Here is a 12,126-nt window from a genome sequence, read left to right as displayed (position 1 = left end):
CGGAAGCCCACGAACGAAATGCGCGAGAGACGGTAATATACATAATGGCAGGTTATGTGCGAAGTAATCATAAGCCCGACTACGAAATTTGCGCGAATGCGTCCTTCGGCGCTCAAGAGCTCTCTTGAGAGGCGAGAGAGCTACCTAAATACGAGTATTCGCGCTTTTTCTACCGACATCGATACGATCATGTTAAGATCGAAAACATCTCGGTGAGAGATGAAACGTGGCGGCTCGTGGCTTCTTTACGTGTTTAATTGTTTCGGCTGAGAAAGAATGCGCTTCGCGGTATTCCATCATTAGCGTAAGTATACTTGGAATGAAGAATCGACGTGAGGGAAGGATACATTGCCTACGTTGACTATGATTTATACACGGAAAGAATGGTTTTGCTGAAATATTTAAAAACTTAGCTAGATATAGATCTGAAAATAATTCTGTTGGACTATCAAAATAATTATGTAGGAATCTCAAGCATGATGAGCATTGCTGCAAAAAGTTTCAACAATTTAACAACCGGTTTGAATGCCCTATATAATTATTTTGATCCAACAAAAATTATTTTCAAATCTGTGTCTAATATAACTAAATTCCGAGAAATTTCAGCAAAATCTTTCTTTGTGTACCGCCTTTTATTTAGGTATTAATATAACAGTCATTGTTAGGTATGTATGGATTTTGTCTTGATATGTGTTTAATTTACGGCAATGAAAAGTATTTTAAACATTTATAGTCAATCTCGTCAATTAAACGTCAACCTCGTACTGTAATATATTTTTATATTCAATGCTTTCGATATTTATTCTATATCTATAATGACCAACATGATTTTACTAAGCAAGTGTACATTGTAGAAATATCTGTAGAAAATTAATGAATTTTACACTGAGAGAAATATTTTGTATTTGTAACTATAATATATTTTACTATAATTATGATTATTACTGCTATAATAATAATAATAATAACAGTAACTAAAGTATATAGTTTTAGCAACAAATGTATATAGTTGGCAACCTAAAATGACTATATAATTATAGTTATTATAACCATAAAATAGTTGAAATTACCATAAAAATTATTCAAATGACTATAATTTTATACTTATATTTTGGGACAACCATATTTTTTATAGTTATTGTTATTATTATTATAACAGTAATAATCATAATTATAGAAATATGTAATCATAGTCACAAATACCAAACATTTGTCTCTCAGTGTAACATTCTAAAATCCGTAATACTTGTATTATTCATATTTGAAGCTCTTTGACGAAGTTCTCATCGTTGTATCGATCGTGTTGATGAGGAGATTTCGGTTATTCGGTATCGCGCAACGCAGGCGTAACGCTACCATACGTGGGGGTAACGATCGAGTGGTTGTTGGGTATGGGGTACAACTGTACGGCAGCAGCAGCAATCTCCCGTGGGTAAGACTTGGAACGCCGAAGAAAGCAGAGGTAGGCAGGCAGGCAGGCAGGCACGCAGTGGTAGTCCTCGGTGCTGCCTGAGTTGCCGTACCATATTATTAAGGCGGCCAACCGGTGTGACGCTCCGCCATCTCAGGAGCCAATGGGACCGCGTCTCATCGCGGCAGGAATGCGTCCACTCCTTCCCGCCGCAGCTCTTTCTTTCGCCCTCCGCGAAAAGCAGTCCCCACCGTTTCCGGCACGCTCGACGAATTCACCTTCTCGCGGCGAAATCGATCACCGATTACCTTATCTCGACCACCCGCCCCTCCCGACGTGATTCCCGAACCTTATTAACTCTCAAATCGCGCGACTTCCGCTCCCTTGATCGCCCCGACCGACAAGCCACCAGAAATTCGCAAACACCTTCATTCACGTCAGCTTTTCTCTATCAAAGTGCTTGTCAATCATTATAAAGGCATTCTCATTTTTTGTTACGTCCTCCCCTGAATGAGTTCGAGTATGTATACGAAATAAACTGGTTCAGATCCAGCGAACACAGTTAATTTTCATTTGATTCCATTCTATAAAAAAATCTGTAATATAATTTTTTTTATATCGAATTAAAATGTACAAATGAAGTGAATTAATTGAAGGAAGGGAGGGAATATAAGAATATACACATTGTTTGCAATAATATTGAAGCGAGAGTATGCGATAATTATAACAAGTATTATCTACTCCAGTATTATTACGATATAAGTCTTTATAAGATAAGAGACAGGTAATTATCTCGGGCATACATGTCGCGTCAGTGTATTCGAATTTGATACGCGCCTTCATCCCATTGCCCGAAAGAGAACCGATCGTCTGCCGTTCTTTTTACTGCTCTTCCGTGTACTTCGCGGTGAGAAAAAATCGTGGAGTCTCTCAATTAACCGACGAAATGCTCTAAGATTAAAGCGTTCGGAGGTTAATGCGATACCTCCGCAAATAAGTTCCGAGGACTAATTTTCGGGAGAATATTGGTCTTGCTCGGAAAGAGACGGATACCTGGAATCCATCGTTTCCTTCGAACCTGGATTATCACTACTCTCGATTAGTCAGGGTGGCTGAACCCGCTCCACCTGACGAACCAGCCCGTTCGCCTCTTCCAATCACGATCTTAATAACCGCGCACGGTCGAAAAGAGGACGAAGACAACGAAGACAACGACGACGACAACAACGACGATAACGACGAGGAGGACGATGACGATGAGGACGGGAAAGGATTGGTAAAGTTGGCGAAGAAGAGGAAGAAGAAGAAGAAGAAAGAGGAGACGAATAAAAGAGGACAGGGATCTTCCATGGTATCCAAGGCGCGTAATAACAACGACCAGAGCCCTCCCTCCTGATCTCCGTAGACAATTTACGAGGGCAAAGTGGGTCATAAATGTAATTACGGCTAAATTATGATTATAGAGCTACCCCTTTGAGGACTGGTTCGTCTGTGTCTGTGTTCGCTGAGAGAAGGGCGGCAGGCACGATACTTCCGACAAGAGTCTTCTTTCTTCGAATGTCGTACGAATCGCGTGTTCGATTGTTCTTTATTACGGGAGAAGAAGAATAATCTCTCGATAACCGTCGATGATGACTTGCAATTGTACGCAGCTTCTTTTCTCGTCAGTGTCGCGCTGATCGATGTAAATGTGCGTTAGTTGCCCGCACAAAAACTGTCGGGTTATACTTATAAGTGGACTCACTTCGAGGCTCGCCCTTTGTACTCGAGTCTTGTTAATCGATATATACACGTCACGTACGTGAAGCCTCGATTGAAGATGAGGAGATTGAAAGGCGAGGAAGGAGGAGGAGAAAGAGGAGGCGCCGTATACGCCGCAGAGAGAGCACAAGGATCCTTATTAAAAATAATTCCCATGCGAGAGCGCGGGACCCTCCCCAAAACCCACCCACCTTTTCCCCGTTCGATTCTCCGTCAATTAAGAGGGGCCCCCTCGATTCGCCGTTGCGTTGGATCCAATTGGAAATAAAGATCATCCTGGCGCTTTCCAACGCTTTCGCGAGCTTTCGTAATCATAGAGTTTCGCGATATGCTTATTAAATCAGCCCGATCGTCGGGGGCAGTTGTGCCAAGGCACAATCTTGGGGGTCTTTCTTGGTTTCTCTCTTCCTTGCCGCGCTATCCGCCATCTCTCTTCCATCTGGAGAACTCTTTGGTTCCATGTTGATTCACGGTCATTACGCATCGCGAACGCATACGAGACATCGATTGCCAGCCAATCGTCTTCTGGCTTCGTCTATCTTCCGCGTTAGAGACGCGTAATAAGCCGATAGGAGGTTGAAGCCGGTTGTCCGGCGAATTCGTACGTGACATTCTACTGATTCTGAGTGACGTCGTTATTTACATCCTTTCAATTGGCTATTGAATACTTCACGCGACAAGCTATCGTTCTCGTTGCATATCCTCTATGAACTTATTTCCAATGATACTTTTTAATGTGAAACTAACTTGCGTTAATAGATGGTCGACTATTATATTCAACATATTTAAATGTGACAAAAATCAATGTATCAAGTAATTCCGTTATTCTTTTTTATTATATATTGTACGATTAGCATTTAAAAAAATTAATTCGCACGAAGCCATCTTGCACACTTTACGTTTTGTTTTCTCAATTAGTGTTCAATGTAAACGTTCGTCGTACTACCACCAAGGGGTACATAGTTAGTAAGATCTCGTCTTCAGTCTGGCGTCTTCGCTACTGCAGGGCTCCATAGGTCAGGGTCGGGGGTCGAGCGTGATTTTCCTGGCCCATCGTGTGCTACATTCGCGGCCACGCTTGGTTTCCTCCTGGTAAATCGCTTCACCTATCCTTTGCCCCTCTACGAGCGTTCTTCGTTGGCGATAGATGCGGTGATGGAAAAGCTCTGAATTGAAGTTTACATAGATCATCCGTGAATTTTTGATAAGCCTCTCTCTCTCTCTCTCATCTTAGTTTTACATATATGAATCAAGCTTATAGATATATGTATATATAATTTTTACATTTATTTCTATTTGTAAGAACTTGTGCTTTTAAATTGATTAATTTATATAACTGTCCAATTTGCCAATTCTTTAAATACTTTTTGTTATTAAAAGATAAAAATTCAGGCAATTCTAAAAGACAAAAGTGTATGTTGCTCGTCGGGAAATGATTTTGAAGACACTCTTGGTGAAAAAGTCCACCACGAAGACTCGGCATAAGATATGTCGTCGCCACCGAAAACGTTAACGCGATGCTGTAACTACGCTACGAACGCAACAGGGGGTTCCGTGTTTGCTACCAGCCGCCTTTTTATGATTATTTGTCGGCATTATTGCCGCTTGACCCGTCATTAAACGGTTAAACGACTTGAGGTGAGAGAGAGCTCCGGCCGCGCTCTTTACGACAGTCAGGGACATTCGCTTCTGAGAGAGACCATAGGTCGGTCGGGTGGGTCCTATTGCTCCTTATACCTAATTCATCCCGTATCTTCGTTACCACATTGACTGACTGCAGGACATCCAAGACGTTTGTATTATGTCGACAAATTACTTCGTCACGGTCATTTCGATACGTAATTTCTTCCTCTCTAAGTTCTTCTGTATTCTCTAAATCTGAATCAGTGAATAGTCACTAATTACCCACTTGGCATTGATAATTAATAAAGTTCAACTAAAAAAGGAAGAATATTTGAGCATTATATAACTAAAATACTGATATTTGTGCATGTTAATATCAATCTTCCAATATCATATTTATTGAATTTAAGTACTAAACAAGGTTAGTTAGAATTATTTTTTTAAAAAAGATAAAAAAAACGCTAAGCATTCTTGAATAAAACCTAAGTATCCAACTCAATTAATAGTAGTTTTAATTTTTCTTCAAGGATACTTTTATTGAAGGTCTTCTTATTCCAACCCAAGTAATAGCATCTTTAATTCTCTGTCAAAAATTATTACTCTTCGAAAAAATTAATGCATCAAATGAAAGATTAAAATCCAGATGCTACAATCTTAACTAATCAAGTTAAATTCTACTAAGTACCCAACCTAATTAATACTAGTTATAATTTTTCTTCAAGGATATTCTTATTGAGGTCTTCTGATTCCAATCAAAGTAATTGCAACTTTAATTCTCTGTTAAAAATTAGATCACATAATAAAGATTAGCTAGGTTAGGAATCTCACATTTAATTCACTGATTACCAATGGCATATTTGACATTGATATCAGTGATTATCCACTGATTCAGATTTAGAGAGTAAGAAGTAAAAAGGGATACAGGCTAACTAGTAGATAGCATATCGCGTATACTAAAACTATCATCACATTTCGGTTTTTATAAGTGAAAAATGTGCAGTTATATTAAAAGTCATACTACTTTACATTATTTAACTTCGCTGATAATGTTAGACTTTGAAGGCACAGTTGATTTTTTTATTGTGAATTCTGATAAATAAACTTAAATCTGTAAAAAATAAATAAAATAAAAATCCAACTTTTACGATAGTAAAAATTATTGTTATTAAAGTTTTTAGTAAGAATTTTTTCAAATTTTTGTACAGTTCAAAACAATATAAAAATCTGCATTGAAGTTAAAAGACTATAGTTGCGGAAGAAGAGTGAAACTTTCAAATTGCCGACGAAGAGTTAATCTAATACGCAAATGAGCCATTTTGTCTTTTTTCTCCTATTAAAAAGTGTGACTTGTCACGAATCGTTCGTGACTCGGTCCGCTTGCTCTCGCTCTCTTCGGCAACGTGTCAGCGCGCGAAATTACGAAAGCTCTTAGCGCCGTCGTGGAATCGGCGATTCGTGTCGCGACCGCTCCCGGTTGTTGTCGTCCTCTACGTCGTGATATCAAGACGGAGCGACAGAGACAACTACGCCGGGCTCACCGCCTTAATTCCATTTATCGGTTCGCCATTTTTCGCGATCGCGGCATACATTAAGTCACCGTTGCAACACGTAAGCCTCGCAGATGTACGGTTAGGTCCATGTTTCATTCATGAGCCATAAAGTTCCCGAGGACGGTGGTGTGGACGCAGGGCTATGCGAAAGAACCTCTTCGATCGCTACTTCCTCGATCTCTCGCAAACGCACGAGCGGACTTTACGTATGTATGCATCAGGCAACGTATATGCACGCGCGGAAACGAGTGCAACGGTAAGCAATGTTCCACCGTTTTCCAATTATTTCAAGAATTATCGACCGCGTGTCACGGTGTGAAATAATGAGACCGGTGTGGGTGCGCCGAGAAATACTTCGCACACTTGCAGATGGTGATAACGGTCGACCATAATCGTAAGTTATCGACAATAAACGGCTATTGAATTGGAATTAACCAGAGAAGTTACGATCGTTTTAGTTATGCGGTGTATAAGGACTGTGTAGTCATGCTTTGCTTTAGGTAAAATCTTACATCTTCCGTGAGATTATTAGACAGAAACAGCTGGATTTTACATTAAGTACTCGCATGGATTCTGTTATTACGCAGGCAAAACGGCAAAACATGACTTACACCATCATTCTGGCCAACGGCTCAATTACTATCTCGCAAGGCAGATGTATAATCGAGTATAACCACGGAAATAGCTGCGCTGACTGCTCTTCTTTCATGGTGATGCGGTGATTTTCGTGTAAAAAGCCGCGCAACGCAACGGTGAGCGCGCGGCGCGGCGGTCGAATGAGATTAGATGACGAGATGCCTGTCAGTGGCATCATTCGCCTTCGTGGAAGAGGGCCGGAGTAATATTCGACGATACCGTCGTTCATTGTGGAAAACGACGGTATCCGGATACGGAAGATGTATTCGCAGGAGTTCTCTTCCCCGGTGGCTAACCGATGCGCGGCTTGTCTCATTTGCATTCATCCAGGAACTCGAGCGCGGTGGTTGCTGAGGAGCTCACTAGAGAAAGAGAATATGAGAGAGAAAGGACGAAACTTGTCCTACGTGTATTCGTTTGTAAGATCGGTGTTTCCCCTCTCGCCGAACGCGTCGCGTCTCGTTTCCTCGTCTCCTCACGCTCTCACGAGAGCGTCCTTTTATTCCGCGATATTCAACGTACGGTGTCTCCTTCCTCATTCCATCTGGAACGGTCTTTCCTGCACGGCGGGAACCGCGCTAGCTATTCTATCCAGTTTCTCTGTACACAGGTCGGGAGCATTTCGCGGAGGTATCCTTTACACGTAGGCGCGAGAGATAATCCTAAGTAACCGATCCTGTCTGGTAGTACGTGTGACGTCGCTAATGGGCCTTATTGTTATTGTTAGCTGCCGCGGTACTCGCTGACGCTTCTTTCACTACGTAACAGCACACCTATACAGGCGAAAAGGAGACGTGAAGACTCCTATAGACCAGAAGAGCGAGGGATAAAGTGAGAGAAAGGAGAATAGGAGATGCGCGATGTAAGCCGGAGCTTTATAACAACGCTTTATAGCTTCGGGTTCGTCGTTTCGAGTTACACGAGTTACTCACACCGTGACCTATGACGCGGTTCCGGGACTATCCGCGAGTTCCCTTATCTCGCCACCTTTCCCGTTTTCGTGGCTTCTCGTAAATTCCGTTATGACGATCGTTTATTCGCTTCCGCGCTTACCGCTCGTCCAAGATCGATGATGAGATACGTGCCAAGTCCACGGAATTCCGTCGGGTTCCCCTTTTGATACTCTGGAGTCCTCGTTCCCGCGATATCTTCGATCGCGGTTAATAGAGGTGCGCCGACCATTGTTAAAATAGGACCGATATCGACAATGAAATCTATATGAAACAAGTTAATCGAACGAATGGTGTGATCTATGATAACAGTTTTAATAGACCTTCTTTTATATATATGTATATTTTCAATATATATATTAAAAGAATTTGCAGTCGCCATATCCGGGATCATCATTCGTCCTTCGACATGAAAAAATTTCGCCGATATGGCTTCACGGTAGAAGTAATGCGTTAAGAATCACGGCACTTCCAGGGTCGGTCGGGGGAGGAATCCAAGGCAGATGGACGATGATGGTTGATAGTTCAAACGACCTCGGGGTTCGTATGAGTTTAAGGAAGACGCGTGCGGGGGAGGCGAATGGAGGAACGCGAACGAGACGGGGAATCTTATCGAGATTCCTGGCGGCCTTGCCCGTCGATTTATCATTCTCGCATAATAGACCCGCGCAGAGCGGATATTCCGGAGCTCGCGAGGAGAAAAGATCATCGTTCTCCCACCCTCGGATTCTCCTCCGGCAGGAGGAACCCGCTAGATAGGGTGGCGTTGAACGCCTCAACTTCACAGATCGTTCTTTTTTTCTTAAGAAACCCAATCCAATCTTCAGACTGGGATCAATGTAGAGCGCACAAAGCATTTGTCTACCGTCTACCCCTTAAATTTGTATTTCGCGACCGATCAGGGACTTGTTCGTCGCCCGACTTGTACGTTTCCCGCGGCCAGAAACTTGAACTTCTCTCTTCTCCTTTCCATCGAAGAGCCAAAGGCGAACCGGATACCGGAGCCATTCGCCGCTCGCGCGAGTCGGATCATCCTTGATCATCCGCGAGGAGTCGTGATGGACTGAGCCTTCGGAAATTTTTCTCGCGTTGTCGCGTATCTGATTACAATGGACGGCGAAAGAGAATTCGCTTCTTTCACGGAGTATCTCGTGCGATTACGAGTTCGTAATTGTATCAATAATTATATCGCTTGGTAATAAATTTATTATTTATATATTTTTTTAAAGAGAATATATCGTAGAGAGAATTTTTATATAAGGAATTTAAATTCTCATGTAAAGTTTGCGATAACTATTATATATTAAGCTATTTCAATCTGGCTCGTACATCTTGATAGCGTCCGTTGAAGCTGGATGGTGAGGTGCTGATGGGAAAAGGAGTTTTATTACTCTTTTTCAACGTCCCATTGGGTCCAGGCTGGTTGCGAAAGTGACAGCGGCAAAAAGCTCGCCGTCCAGTTTAAAGGCGATAAATATCAGATGCAATATCAACGGGTGCGCACGGTATGCATCTCACCGAATGGCCTTGCGGTCGACGGCCATCGCTCAACAAGATTCTTGATACGAATAACTCGGCTCAAAGTATAAATCGCAAGGAGCGCACCATAAAAAATGTATAACATGATCGAAACTTGATATTCCTCGAAATCTCGCCTTGGAAATAAATCATTTCCATTAAGTTTGACGTTGAGTCCACTGCGATAAATTCGATGACGGATGAGCGCGCGAAAAATTCGCCGACCTTCTAGTTGCTCGCAAGAACAATTTCGATTCTGCGTCTGCATGTCCGCGATACGTATATACGAGCAAGAGGAGCACAACAGAGGAGGGACGAAAACGAAAGAGGCAGATGGAGAGGACGAGAGGATATTCCGGCTCGGATTTTTCGTAGCCCGGGGGGCTTACCAGCAATGACATACTCACAAACTCAACATACGTAACTCCACCGGTTGTTTCTCCTTCCGCCCCCTGTCCACCTCCACCCCGTCCCTCGTGGAACGGCCATATTTTTTTGTGCCCCGCAATTATTCGTCTCAAATTACCGGTCCAGACTGTAGTCGCGGAAAACTTATAATGCTGCAACGCTCCGTACGAGGTGGAATACCGATGTTGCCCGTCGGCGTAATAAAAAGGTCGCTTCAAATACAACCGAATGCTCGGTCATAAGAACCCCGCATCGGACTGGAAGAAAAAAAATATATATATATATCCTTCGATACGCTGCTGAGCTTTGATGCTCGTTCTCGTGCGTGTTCACGCCGATTTACATTGAGTAACGTGAAATTTTTGCAACAGCTGACCGTGCGCGCCGATATCAATTAAGGAGGCAGGTGGCTGGAAGAGATCCGATGGTTTCTCGTGAAGGTTGCATTATTCACATAGACAAAATATTACACGCAAGACGTGTCTGAAATTAAAACATTTAGCAAACTAATTGAAAGATAAATATTTGTTACATATATATGTATAATACTAGATTATTAAATTACAATGTATAATTTTAAATTATTATATTTTCGACTGTTGATTTGTTTGTTTGTTAGTAATGGCATCAGTTCCGCCAGAGCAATTTCCCGACTTGCGATGCACGATCGAAGAGCGCGCAAAAAGCGGTCGGGGAGTGCCGCCAGGTCTTACATAATCTCTCAGGATATACCCCGACCAATCTTTTTTCTCGACTCCTCTCTCTCTCTCTCTCTCTCTCTCTCTCTCTCTCTCTCTCTTTTTCTCTCCGTTTTATTTCTTCTCTCGCCCTCTTTCCTGCATTCCGTATCTTTCCGTACTGGCTTTCTCTGCCTTCGTCTCAGGTCTCTTGCTATTCGCTTCTCCAAAGAGTGTCCCTCTCGCGCGGGCACACCGGAACCCCGTAATTTGCCCGACGACGCGTAAACTAAGCACTGTGGGAAGAAAGGGCGCCGATCGGAATCGACCGAAATTATGATTTCGAACGTTCTTGGGTCTCCGTCCACGCACGCATGCACGCGTGTGCGTCTTCGTAGATCGCAACTATGCGTATGTATGCATCTTCTGTGACGGTGTGTGTTTCGTGGAAACGTTTCCTCGAAGTAATCATCATTACATACTTTATCGCCGTTACGTAGCACGTCCCGTTGTTGTTTAAGGGTGTCCCTTTTCAAGGCGCAAACGAGGACAGCGTAGGTAGATAGAGAACTTCTCAACAGTTTGAGCGGACAAAGGAACGGCGCAAACATTTCAAGAGAAAAAAATTATAGGACCGCTCGTTCTCTTGAGTATCTTTCTTTCTTTCTCTTTCCCGCGAACCGTTACAAGTAATTGGTTCTCTAGAACGCGATTTCTGGATTCCGCAGCGCGTTCCAATGCAAAGATATAAAATACAGGGCATTTCCGTAATCGCAGCGCGGCCATGGTTGCTTTTGCGTTCCAGGGTCGAACCTTAAGCAGCCATTGTTTCCACGGCGCGATCGTTATACGATGGTGTGAATCGGTGAGAGCAATCGTGAACAATCGAGAGAAGATCGCGCCGTCAAGGGTACTTTCGAAATCAAGAGACTTCGAGCCGTAAATACTTGAAGGGCGTAGAACCAATGTCTAACTGATTTTCATAGATTCTCACAAGGCTCTCTTTTTTTCAAGTGAAGTAGTGATAGAGACAGAGACAGAGAGAGCGAGATATATATATATATATATATATATACATAGACACAGCATTTATTAATATTCTGGGTAAGCTCTCTAAGAATGTACAAGCAAGAAATGTGAATAATGTAACGAAAAAATAAAGAAAATAAAACAAAAAGTGAATAATACAAAGAAAATAGAGGATATACGAAAAATAATATAAAGAAAATAAAATAAACAAAAAGAAATTAAAAACGAAAAGCAAGTAAGTAATAAGTAGATAATATTGAAATTACAGAAAACTAGAAACTAATTGTAAGTGAAAACTGAAAACTGAAAGTAAGTAGTCTTCACTTAATTTAAGTGGTCTTAAATGTAATGGACGTGTGCATTAAATTTTATGCAAATCCATATAAAATTTTATGGAAAGTACATTAAAAATGTAATGTCATGAAATTAAATTTAACTTGCGTTCCTTAAAAAAAGTATATTAAATTTGATAATATTTTTAACTTCCCCCTTCTCTCTCTTTCTTTGTATGTGTGTGTGTGTGTGTGTGTGTGTGTGTGTGTGTGTGTGTGTGTGTGTGTGTG

Source organism: Trachymyrmex cornetzi, unplaced genomic scaffold (assembly GCF_001594075.2).
Source record: "Trachymyrmex cornetzi isolate Tcor2-1 unplaced genomic scaffold, Tcor1.1 scaffold466, whole genome shotgun sequence".
Lineage (NCBI taxonomy): Eukaryota > Metazoa > Arthropoda > Insecta > Hymenoptera > Formicidae > Trachymyrmex > Trachymyrmex cornetzi.
The sequence above is the reverse complement of the archived record's forward strand: the minus strand, read 5'-3'. Positions refer to the sequence as shown.